This window comes from Ranitomeya variabilis, chromosome 4 (genome assembly GCF_051348905.1).
Source record: "Ranitomeya variabilis isolate aRanVar5 chromosome 4, aRanVar5.hap1, whole genome shotgun sequence".
NCBI lineage: Eukaryota > Metazoa > Chordata > Amphibia > Anura > Dendrobatidae > Ranitomeya > Ranitomeya variabilis.
The window spans coordinates 767,807,387-767,819,451 of NC_135235.1; the positions used below are offsets into that span (position 1 = coordinate 767,807,387).

Below are 12,065 nucleotides of genomic sequence, written 5' to 3' on the forward strand. Positions count from 1 at the left end.
TAAGAATGATGTAATGTGACGTCATCAGAATCTCTCACCTCTCCAGTAAGCCGGAAGAGGATCTCTAGGGTGAGGTGTAATATCCTCTCCGCCATCTTGTCTCTGTCCATATCCATCTTTGATGGGTAAATCAGGAAAATTCTCTTTTGTAGAAGATCTTCACTGAGAGGATCCGATATTGTAGAGACCTGAATGAGAAGATGAGCCGATGTAACACCATAAGAATCCTGTGTAATATATAGGGGCCAGTAGTACTATATGGGGGCACACGGGGGCCAGTAGTAATATATGGGGGCACACGGGGGCCAGTAGTAATATATGGGGGCACACGGGGGCCAGTAGTAATATATGGGGGCACACGGGGGTCAGTAGTAATATATGGGGGCACACGGGGGTCAGTAGTAATATATGGGGGCACACGGGGGCCAGTAGTACTATATGGGGACACACGGGGGCCAGTAGTGATATATGGGGACACACGGGGGCCAGTAGTAATATATGGGGACACACGGGGGCCAGTAGTAATATATGGGGGCACACGGGGGCCAGTAGTAATATATGGGGACACACGGGGGCCAGTAGTGATATATGGGGACACACGGGGGCCAGTAGTAATATATGGGGACACACGGGGGCCAGTAGTAATATATGGGGACACACGGGGGCCAGTAGTACTATATGGGGACACACGGGGGCCAGTAGTAATATATGGGGACACACGGGGGCCAGTAGTGATATATGGGGGCACACGGGGGCCAGTAGTACTATATGGGGACACACGGGGGCCAGTAGTACTATATGGGGACACACGGGGGCCAGTAGTAATATATGGGGACACACGGGGGCCAGTAGTGATATATGGGGGCACACGGGGGCCAGTAGTAATATACGGGGGCCAGTGGTAATATATGGGGGCACAAGGGGCCAACAGTAATATATGGGAGCACACGGGGGCCAGTAGTAATATATGGGGGCACACGGGGGCCAGTAGTAATATATGGGGGCACACGGGGGCCAGTAGTAATATATGGGGGCACACGGGGGCCAGTAGTGATATATGGGGGTACACGGGGGCCAGTAGTAATATATGGGGGCACACGGGGGCCAGTAGTAATATACGGGGGCCAGTAGTGATATATGGGGGCACACGGGGGCCAGTAGTGATATATGGGGGCACACGGGGGCCAGTAGTAATATATGGGGACACACGGGGGCCAGTAGTAATATATGGGGACACACGGGGGCCAGTAGTACTATATGGGGACACACGGGGTCCAGTAGTAATATATGGGGACACACGGGGGCCAGTAGTGATATATGGGGGCACACGGGGGCCAGTAGTGATATATGGGGACACACGGGGGCCAGTAGTGATATATGGGGGCACACGGGGACCAGTAGTAATATATTGGAGCACACGGGGGCCAGTAGTAATATATGGGGGCACACGGGGGCCAGTAGTGATATATTGGAGCACACGGGGGCCAGTAGTGATATATGGGGACACACGGGGGCCAGTAGTGATATATGAGGGCACACGGGGGCCAGTAGTGATATATTGGAGCACACGGGGACCAGTAGTAATATATGGGGACACACGGGGGCCAGTAGTAATATATTGGAGCACACGGGGGCCAGTAGTGATATATGGGGACACACGGGGGCCAGTAGTTATATATGGGGGCACACAGGGGCCAGTAGTAATATATGGGGACACACGGGGGCCAGTAGTAATATATTGGAGCACACGGGGACCAGTAGTAATATATGGGGGCACACGGGGGCCAGTAGTAATATATGGGGGCACACGGGGACCAGTAGTAATATATGGGGGCACACGGGGGCCAGTAGTGATATATGGGGGCACACGGGGGCCAGTAGTAATATATGGGGGCACACGGGGGCCAGTAGTAATATATGGGGGCACACGGGGGCCAGTAGTGATATATGGGGGCACACGGGGGCCAGTAGTAATATATTTGAGCACACGGGGGCCAGTAGTAATATATGGGGGCACATGGGGTCCAGTAGTAATATATGGGGACACACGGGGGCCAGTAGTGATATATGGGGGCACACGGGGGCCAGTAGTAATATATTTGAGCACACGGGGGTCAGTAGTAATATATGGGGGCACACGGGGACCAGTAGTAATATATTTGAGCACACGGGGGTCAGTAGTAATATATGGGGGCACACGGGGACCAGTAGTAATATATGGGGGCACACGGGGGCCAGTAGTAATATATGGGGGCACACGGGGACCAGTAGTAATATATGGGGGCACACGGGGACCAGTAGTAATATATGGGGGCACACGGGGGCCAGTAGTGATATATGGGGGCACACGGGGGCCAGTAGTAATATATGGGGGCACATGGGGTCCAGTAGTAATATATGGGGGCACACGGGGACCAGTAGTGATATATGGGGGCACACGGGGGCCAGTAGTAATATATGGGGGCACACGGGGGCCAGTAGTGATATATGGGGGCACACGGGGGCCAGTAGTAATCTATGGGGGCACACGGGGGCCAGTAGTAATATACGGGGGCACACGGGGACCAGTAGTACTATATGGGGACACACGGGGGCCAGTAGTGATATATGGGGGCACACGGGGGCCAGTAGTAATATATGGGGGCACACGGGGTCCAGTAGTAATATATGGGGGCACATGGGGTCCAGTAGTAATATATGGGGGCACACGGGGGCCAGTAGTGATATATGGGGGCACACGGGGGTCAGTAGTAATATATGGGGGCACACGGGGGCCAGTAGTAATATATGGGGGCACATGGGGTCCAGTAGTAATATATGGGGGCACACGGGGGCCAGTAGTAATATATGGGGGCACACGGGGGCCAGTAGTGATATATGGGGGCACACGGGGGCCAGTAGTAATATATGGGGGCACACGGGGGCCAGTAGTAATATATGGGGGCACATGGGGTCCAGTAGTAATATATGGGGGCACACGGGGGCCAGTAGTAATATATGGGGGCACACGGGGGCCAGTAGTAATATATGGGGGCACACGGGGGCCAGTAGTGATATATGGGGGCACACGGGGGTCAGTAGTAATATATGGGGGCACACGGGGGCCAGTAGTAATATATGGGGGCACATGGGGTCCAGTAGTAATATATGGGGGCACACGGGGGCCAGTAGTGATATATGGGGGCACACGGGGGTCAGTAGTAATATATGGGGGCACACGGGGGCCAGTAGTAATATATTGGAGCACACGGGGGCCAGTAGTGATATATGGGGGCACACGGGGGCCACTACTACTAGTTAGGGCCACATAGAAGCACTTATGGCCCCTGTAGGTGAAGATTACCATGTGGGGAAGAAGGGAGAATTCTTACAGTGGCCGGTACACAGGGGAGGACATTACTGTCTGCAGACAAGGAGGAAACCGCCCTCACTGCAGACACTGCCAGGTTTGAATAAGCGCAATAGTGAGGGTGCGGAGTATGGAGGCGATATAGGAGGAGGAATCCCCCACATGGAGGGTGAGGAGGACTGCGCAGACTCCACCTGCAGAACCGGGAACCCACGGGGATAAGAAGCTTCCGGACGAATCTGGAGTAAATACTAAACTTACTGTGGCTCCTCCGGATGTGACGTCATTTCCGGGGCGTGTCACACTGGGGGCGTGCCCTGACAGTACAGGCAGAGAAGCCGCCATTACACAGGCAGGCAGCGGCCATACAGCCCAGGCTCCCCCAGGAGGAAACACAGATCCCTGCCGTGTCCTGACCGTCACCGCACTGTGCGGCTCCCACCAGCCAGTGTGCTGCCCCCTACTGCGCAGCCGCCGGAGGCCCCGCCCCCCGCCGTCACGTGGCGCTCACAGAGTCACGGTACTACATTTCCCGGCGTTCCCTGCGTGTCGCTTCCGGAGTGACGCTGGGGTTGTCAAGTGACTACTAGACTAGGCATTGTGGGAAGTTCCATAGCATGACTGCGCATGCGCCACATGCACGCGCGGCACTCGCGTCCGCACGGCCGCGCGCACCTGCCGCATGCGCAGTAGCTAGGGCTACTGCGCGCCGCCCGAGACTATAATAGCAGGTGGGCGGGTGCTCTAACAGCGAGACACGCCCCAACCCCCTTCTCCCGCCTTCTCGTTTTGGCGGCATACCAACTTGCCAACTTCCAAGGCAGCATGTGGCGCATGCGCAGTCATGCTATGGAACTTCCCACAATGCCTAGTCACTCTGAGGCCCCTGATCACGTGACCCCTGACTCCTCCCCTGTGACCTCATCACAGGTCCTGTGCGCACAGAGCAGCCATATCTGTGGAGTGCGGCTCTGCAGGTGGAGGTATGTGGAGATTCCCCAGTACTGAGCGCAGCCGGGGACATTAACCCCTTCTGCACGGAGGAGACTCTTTATAAGACCCATAACGTTGTTGTTCTGTTTCCTGTAATAGATACATACGAGCCAACTATGGAGGACAGGAAGTGAGGAGCGGAGAGTTCTCCTAGTACAGGGCCCCTTTCTTGGCCCCACACAGTGTAATGCCCCCATTATGCCCTGTAAGCAGGTTCTGCCCCACACCCAGCTGCCTCGGGCACTTTACCAGGAGCTGGTACCTCAGATTCTTCCCCGCACCCCTTTCCTTTGTTGGCGCCAAATCTGTTCTGCCTTTGGGGCTCCGGCCTTTATAATCTCAGTAACTGCGCCATCAAGGTCTCCTGACCAGGTGCACCCTCTAGACTCTTCCCTCCGGAAACCTCCCTCTTCCCATTGGTGTCACATGGTCCCGTCTGGACGGCAGATAGCAGTCTGTACAAATGCAGCACAGCCCGGAGGAGGCTTTTTTATGACTCTCCTTATTACATCCCTTATGTAATATATATGATGGCGCTCACACAGTATAATGTTTCCACAGTACTGGCATCTCTCGTAAAAAAGGGATTTTCACACTACCGCCACACACAGTATAATGTTCTCATAGTACCACCATACCCCCACACAGTATAATGTTCTCATAGTACCGCCATACCCCCACACACAGTATAATGTTCTCATAATAACACCATACCCCCACACACAGTATAATGTTCTCATAGTACCGACATACCCCCACACACAGTATAATGTTCTCATAGTACCGCCATACCCCCCACACAGTATAATGTTCCTACAGTACCGCCATACCCCCCCACACACAGTATAATGTTCTCATAGTACCGCCATACCCCCACACACAGTATAATGTTCTCATAGTACCGCCATACCCCCACACACAGTATAATGTTCTCATAGTACCGCCATACCCCCACACACAGTATAATGTTCTCATAGTACCGCCATACCCCCACACACAGTATAATGTTCTCATAGTACCGCCATACCCCCACACAGTATAATGATCTCATAGTACCTCCATACCCCCACACACAGTATAATGATCTCATAGTACCGCCATACCCCCCACACATTTTAATGTTCTCATAGTACTGCCATACCCCCACACACAGTATAATGTTCTCATAGTACCGCCATACCCCCACACACAGTATAATGTTCTCATAGTACCGCCATACCCCCCACACACAGTATAATGATCTCATAGTACCGCCATACCCCCCACACATTTTAATGTTCTCATAGTACTGCCATACCCCCACACACAGTATAATGTTCTCATAGTACCGCTATACCCCCACACACAGTATAATGTTCTCATAGTACCGCCATACCCCCCACACATTTTAATGTTCTCATAGTACTGCCATACCCCCACACACAGTATAATGTTCTCATAGTACCGCCATACCCCCACACACAGTATAATGTTCTCATAGTACCGCTATACCCCCACACACAGTATAATGTTCTCATAGTACTGCCATACCCCCACACACAGTATAATGTTCTCATAGTACCGCTATACCCCCACACACAGTATAATGTTCTCATAGTACCGCCATACCCCCCACACATTTTAATGTTCTCATAGTACTGCCATACCCCCACACACAGTATAATGTCCTCATAGTACCGCCATACCCCCACACACAGTATAATGTTCTCATAGTACCGCTATACCCCCACACACAGTATAATGTTCTCATAGTACCGCCATACCCCCCACACATTTTAATGTTCTCATAGTACTGCCATACCCCCACACACAGTATAATGTTCTCATAGTACCGCTATACCCCCACACACAGTATAATGATCTCATAGTACCGCCATACCCCCCACACATTATAATGTTCTCATAGTACTGCCATACCCCCACACAGTATAATGTTCTCATAGTACCGCCATACCCCCCACACAGTATAATGTTCTCATAGTACCGCCATACCCCCACACAGTATAATGTTCTCATAGTACCGCCATACCCCCACACACAGTATAATGTTCTCATAGTACCGCCATACCCCCCCACACACTGTATAAAGTTCCCACAGTACCATCATCCCACCACACACAGTATTTTGTTCATTTTGGGCCATCATACTGTGTGGGAGAACTCATACTGAGCTACATCGGCACACAGGAGAACAATTTCCTTGTGCTGCAGGAGATCATCACACATCCTGCATCCCATAGTCCAGTGCCGATATACCCATCACACATCCTCCATCCCATATACCCATCATACATCCTTCATCCCATATACCCATCATACATCCTTCATCCCATAGTCCAGTTCCCATATACCCATCACACATCCTCCATCCCATATACCCTTCACACATCCTCCATCCCATACCTAAACCAAGAAATTCCCTCCTGGCCAGCAGAGGGCTTACCTCTATGCCATGAAATATATAAACCTATAAACGATATGCTGGGTTACAAGGTGGAAATAACACTAATAAATAGCAAAAAAAGCAACCAAGCAAAGAGAGGTACCAAAACTGAAATAAATTTTTATTTAAGTATCAAATACACAAATAATTAAACATAGACAAAAACAGTGGAAGGGGAGAGGAAGCATGCCAATGAATACCAACAGCCAGCAAGATGTTATAGGTGGCTGGGAAAGGACACAACAAATCCAGATGACCTGAACTCACTACTGCCGGAAAACGCCCAAAAATAACAATCAAAATGGATGCTGAATTAACAAACTGAGCATGAAAGAATTATGCCCAGAAAAAGACAATAATAATGATATCAACAACCGCTGAGGAGCATTTCCAAAAGGCTAAGATAAATGCTGCAGTGGCAAATGAATCCAGGGAGCAACTCCAGCAATCAAGTGCCATTGAAGCCTATACAAATTCAGGATAGGGCAAGTGTACCCGGCGCCTAACCACCATTCCTAGGCATAATGTACATGTACTGGACGAATAGCCAATATTTTACCTTGGGACATGGCGGGCACCGGGCTCCGGCGTGGTGTAGTGCAGACAGGAGAGGGCCTCGACGTACGTTTCGCCGAGCAGGCTTCGTCAGGAGGCGTGGCTAAGTGTTGGAAGGGTTGAACAATATATATGAGTAAGTATGAATGTAATGGCCAATCGGCGCACATCCATCATGATGCGGGAACGCCCGGCCACCGGATGCAGCGGCGCACCACGGGGTATGGGCGGGAGGACTGTGCGTCATCACCGCCCATCCCCGCGGCAACGCCGCAAACATCCGGCAGGCCGGGCGCACCACAGCGCATGCGTGGAGTGCGCACAAGCCTGGAAATGGATAATAGTAGGTAGAAATGGGACCCATGCGCAGAATAAACGGCATGTGCCCGTGGTGGTGAGGAAATCCCCGAACGGTGCGTGCGCGTGCGCGGCACGGAGCTCCGGGCGGACGTCATATCCGCCCGTCTCCCCGGCAACGCCGCAAACACCCAACTCGAACGGGCAGACACCTACACCCACACAGGGCAACCACCGAAGGGACGGCCGCCGCAATGGAGGAATAGGACTGCACTGGCCAATGATGTCAGGTCATGAGATGCTGCGGGACGGACCAACATATTATTCCCAAATCGGGGACTATTCAATAAGGTGCATTAAAAGGTAATTAGAGTGCTATAGATTCAGTGGAAAACAAAATAAAACAGCTGAATCAATTGGAACAGCATATAACAAAACAGGGAGCATACAAAAGTATACTTGTGCACCTAAAATGCAATTAGTAGCCGCCCATATATGAATTTACAGCTACCCAAGACACATTTGATAAATTAGGACAGTATATAACAAAAAAAGGAAAAGGCATACAAAGGTGTGAATATATACCCAAATACTATAATAGATGGCCACCCAAATGAGGTCACAACTGCCCAAAAAGGATATTTAAATTTTTTTCCCCCAAAAAAACATATATATGAACAACAGTCCATACTAAATAAGGGTACATGTCATAAATTAAACAAATGTGCACAACAATCTGGGAACGTACGCAAAACTATTGATGTTAAATTGGGTAAAGTGTTACTGTAAAGAATAAATAGCACATATGACATAGCGAAAACAAAAATGTCAGAGAATAGACAGTCCATCCCACAGAAAGTAAATAGGGTTATAAACTAGAAACACTCCACAAGGGAAAGTTAATAGGCCGTAGTCCAATAAATAATGAATAATGACATCTTCACAGATCCAATAGACGCGGCAGTCGTCCATATAGTGGAGTCCATCACGGGATCCCAAAAGCAGAAATGTGGCATAGAAGAAGAGGTAGTTGAAAAAACCTAGTGAAGAATAAAAACAATTACTAAATAGATAAAAGAGATGCTATGCACAGATGGCTAAACCACCAGGACCATAAATTACATAACAACCCAACACGAAAAAAATAAAATTAAAACCAAGCTGGATTCATAGAAAAGACCTGAAACTGATGGCCTCATTGAGACCTGTGGGTGAAAGTGTATTCAAATTAACCATCCAACGTGTCTCTTTTTGGAGGAGTTTTTGCTTCAAGTTACCACCGCGGATCCCCATGTAGACGTGGTCAATACCGCGGAAACTCAGACCCTTAGGGTTGCTATTATGGACATCCAAGAAATGTCTCGGGATGGATTTTAATTGGAGCGGCTCAGAACACGTAGCAGAACTTTTAATGTCCCTGATATGCTCCTGCACGCGAACCTTAAATGCCCTCGTCGTCATGCCGATATAGATGCGATCGCAGGGGCATTTAGCGTAGTAGACGATCGCCTCTGTGTTACAAGTGATATGATGCACGATCTTGTACGTAGTGTCGCCAGAGGAGTTGGTGAATTCTTTAGTTCTCAAAATGTATTTACAGGCAGAACAACTGCCACACGGGAAACAGCCCCAGGGGGGGCCCTTGGAACTGACACCAAATTGCCCAAAAGGGGTGCTCCTGGGAGGGACATAATGGCTCCTACAGAGGGTATCGCGTAACGTGCGTGATCTTCGCCACGTAATTAATGGATATGGAGTTAGTTGTCCTGATAAATCCCTATCCGTCAGGAGGACCGACCAATGTTTCCTAAAAATTTCACTGATTTTTGACCAGTTCGAATTAAATTGGGTAATGAACCGTGGTGCTGAGGCGTTATTATCCAAAGACCTCCTGGATTGTCCAACCAAGAGCGAGGGTCTATCTGAATGGAGGGCACGCGAATACCCTCGCTGGATATCACTTCGTCTGTAACCCCTGTCCCTGAACCGACGTGTCAGTTCCCCCGCCTGTCTAACAAAGGCACCCTCACTGGAGCAGATTCTGCGGGCACGCAGGAACTGACCAATGGGTATGGAACTTTTAAGTTTGGGCGGGTGGGATGAGGAAAAATGCAGGAGTGCATTGGTGGCCGTGCTCTTGCGGAAGACATCAGTGGCTACTGAACCATCGGATTGCCTTGAAATCGCCAAATCCAAAAAATCAATGGATGTTTGGCTATACCTCCAGGTCAACCTGATATTGAAGGCATTGGTATTAAGATGGCTCAGAAAGGTGTCCAACCGCGACGAGGAGCCCTGCCAAATGAAGAAAATATCGTCGATATACCGTAGCCACGAGATGACGGAACTGTGACCGGGTGTGTCAAGGACCACATCCCTCTCCCACAGCCCCAGGAACAGATTAGCATACGAGGGCGCACAAGACGCCCCCATAGCAGTGCCCTGGAGCTGTAGGAAGGGGCGGTCCTTGAACACAAAAAAATTGTGAGTCAAAATGAACTCCAGAAGTTCCAAAATAAAATTAATAAGTTCCGGTCCAAGATTAGTCATATCCAAAAAGAATTTAGCAGCCCGCATCCCGTGGCCATGGCCTATCGACGTGTACAGGGACTCCACGTCGCAGGTGACCAGCCACATGTCGTCCTCAAGAGCAAGGCCATCCAGCCTCCTCAGCACATCGGTAGTGTCCTTTACAAATGAAGGAAGAGTCTCCACACATTTCTTCAAATAAAAATCAATGAATTGGCATGAAGGCTCACAAAGACCCCCCATGCCCGAGACAATGGGTCTGCCTGGTGGGCATGAGGGGTCCTTGTGAACCTTGGGCAACAAATAAAAAGTGGGAACAACGGGAAATTCAGGGAAGAGAGCATCACTCATTTTATGAGTTATGGCTGAACATTCCACACCCGCATCAAGAAGAAATTTGAGACTCTGTTGGAAACCTGATAAAGGTATATGCTCGAGTTTTTTATAATGATCAGGTCTCAGTAGCTGACGAAAAGCCTCGGCCTCATAAAGTGTAACCGGCCAGATCACAACATTGCCGCCCTTGTCTGCCTGCTTAATCACGACGTCCTTCATGTCACTTAGCTCCTTGACAGCCCTTCTCAGAAGGGGGGATAAATTGTCATGGCTCAGATCAGTACTCAATTGGTCAAATTCTTTCCCCACCAGCTTAACAAAAATTTCTACTGGGGGGCAGGCAGACAAGGGCGGAAAGGTCAAGGACCGCCGATAGAGATGTGTAGGGGCGGAGGGGGAGGCAGTACAGTTATTCTCCGCCTCTAAAGCCTCCAGGTCACTCAGGACCTGAAGGTCGGTAGGAGACAGTGAAGGATCTATCTTGGAGGCAAAATGTTTTTTGAAAATTAGCTTTCTCGCAAAAAGTTGTAGGTCTTTAATCAGGGTAAACCTATCGGAGCCCTCCACCGGTGAAAAGGACAGGCCCTTGGATAGCACCTCTAGTTGTGATGTACTCAAGACGTGTTGTGATAAGTTAATTACCTTTAAAACCTCCTGGCCTTCTTGTCTCTCATATTGTAATGATGTTTTTTCTTTTTGATAGTAGGAGTGGGCGTTTGCAGAGGACGGGATACTTCCCCCAGACCGCCATCTTTGTCTAAAAAAGAGTCTCCACATGCTCCCCCAGAGGCGGTGGATACGCTAGAGATGGAATATGACCTGGGATGTTTTTTGGGGAATTTCTGATGCCACCGAAACACACGGTTATTTTGGTAATCTTCCAAATCCCGTAAATATTTCTTCGTTTTAATGCTCTGTATTTCCACCTCCCACTTAGAAAGTTCCTCCTCGAGGGTCAAATCAAATTTTTTACAATCCTCGTTGGAAATAGCCCCCTGAATCTGTTCCCGTGTGGTCTCAATTTCCTTCTCAAGGCTTTCAAGAGACCTCTTGTCGGCTCCCACCAAAAGTTCCAGGAGAGTCCTTGAACACTTGGTGAGGGTTTCCTCCCACCTGGCCGTGAAGGTGGAATCCTCCACGCCCAAGGTAGGAAAAATTTGAACACGTAAACCTCGGGGGACAATGTCTTTCTGCAAATAGTGCTCTAAAGCCGCCTTGTTCCACCACACTTTGGTTCTCTTTTTCAAGAGATCTCTAATTTTCAGTTTCAGGTCTTTAATATCATGTGTATCCTTATCGATTGGCCGTTTCTCACCGAACACCGTCCCGAGTTGTGTAACCCAGGATTTGTCACGCTTCTTATAATCCATAAAACCTGTAAGGGAATCTGTAGATACAGAAAAATTAAACCAAACACCTAAACCAAGAAATTCCCTCCTGGCCAGCAGAGGGCTTACCTCTATGCCATGAAATATATAAACCTATAAACGATATGCTGGGTTACAAGGTGGAAATAACACTAATGAATAGCAAAAAAAGCAACCAAGCAAAGAGAGGTACCAA

The 12,065-nt window shown here is 49.6% G+C and overlaps 1 protein-coding gene across 1 annotated transcript in view; it reads right to left on the reverse strand.

Annotated features, from left to right (window-relative positions):
• LOC143766925 (uncharacterized) overlaps window positions 1-3,898 on the reverse strand; it is a 62,902-nt gene extending 59,004 nt beyond the window's left edge. The window contains exons 1-2 of the mRNA XM_077254929.1: window positions 3,611-3,898; window positions 39-188 (exon numbers count right to left, since the gene is read on the reverse strand). The gene's annotated coding sequence lies outside the window, so the exon portion shown is untranslated. The remainder of the gene's footprint in view (window positions 1-38; window positions 189-3,610) is intronic.
• Window positions 3,899-12,065: the final 8,167 nt, after the last annotated feature.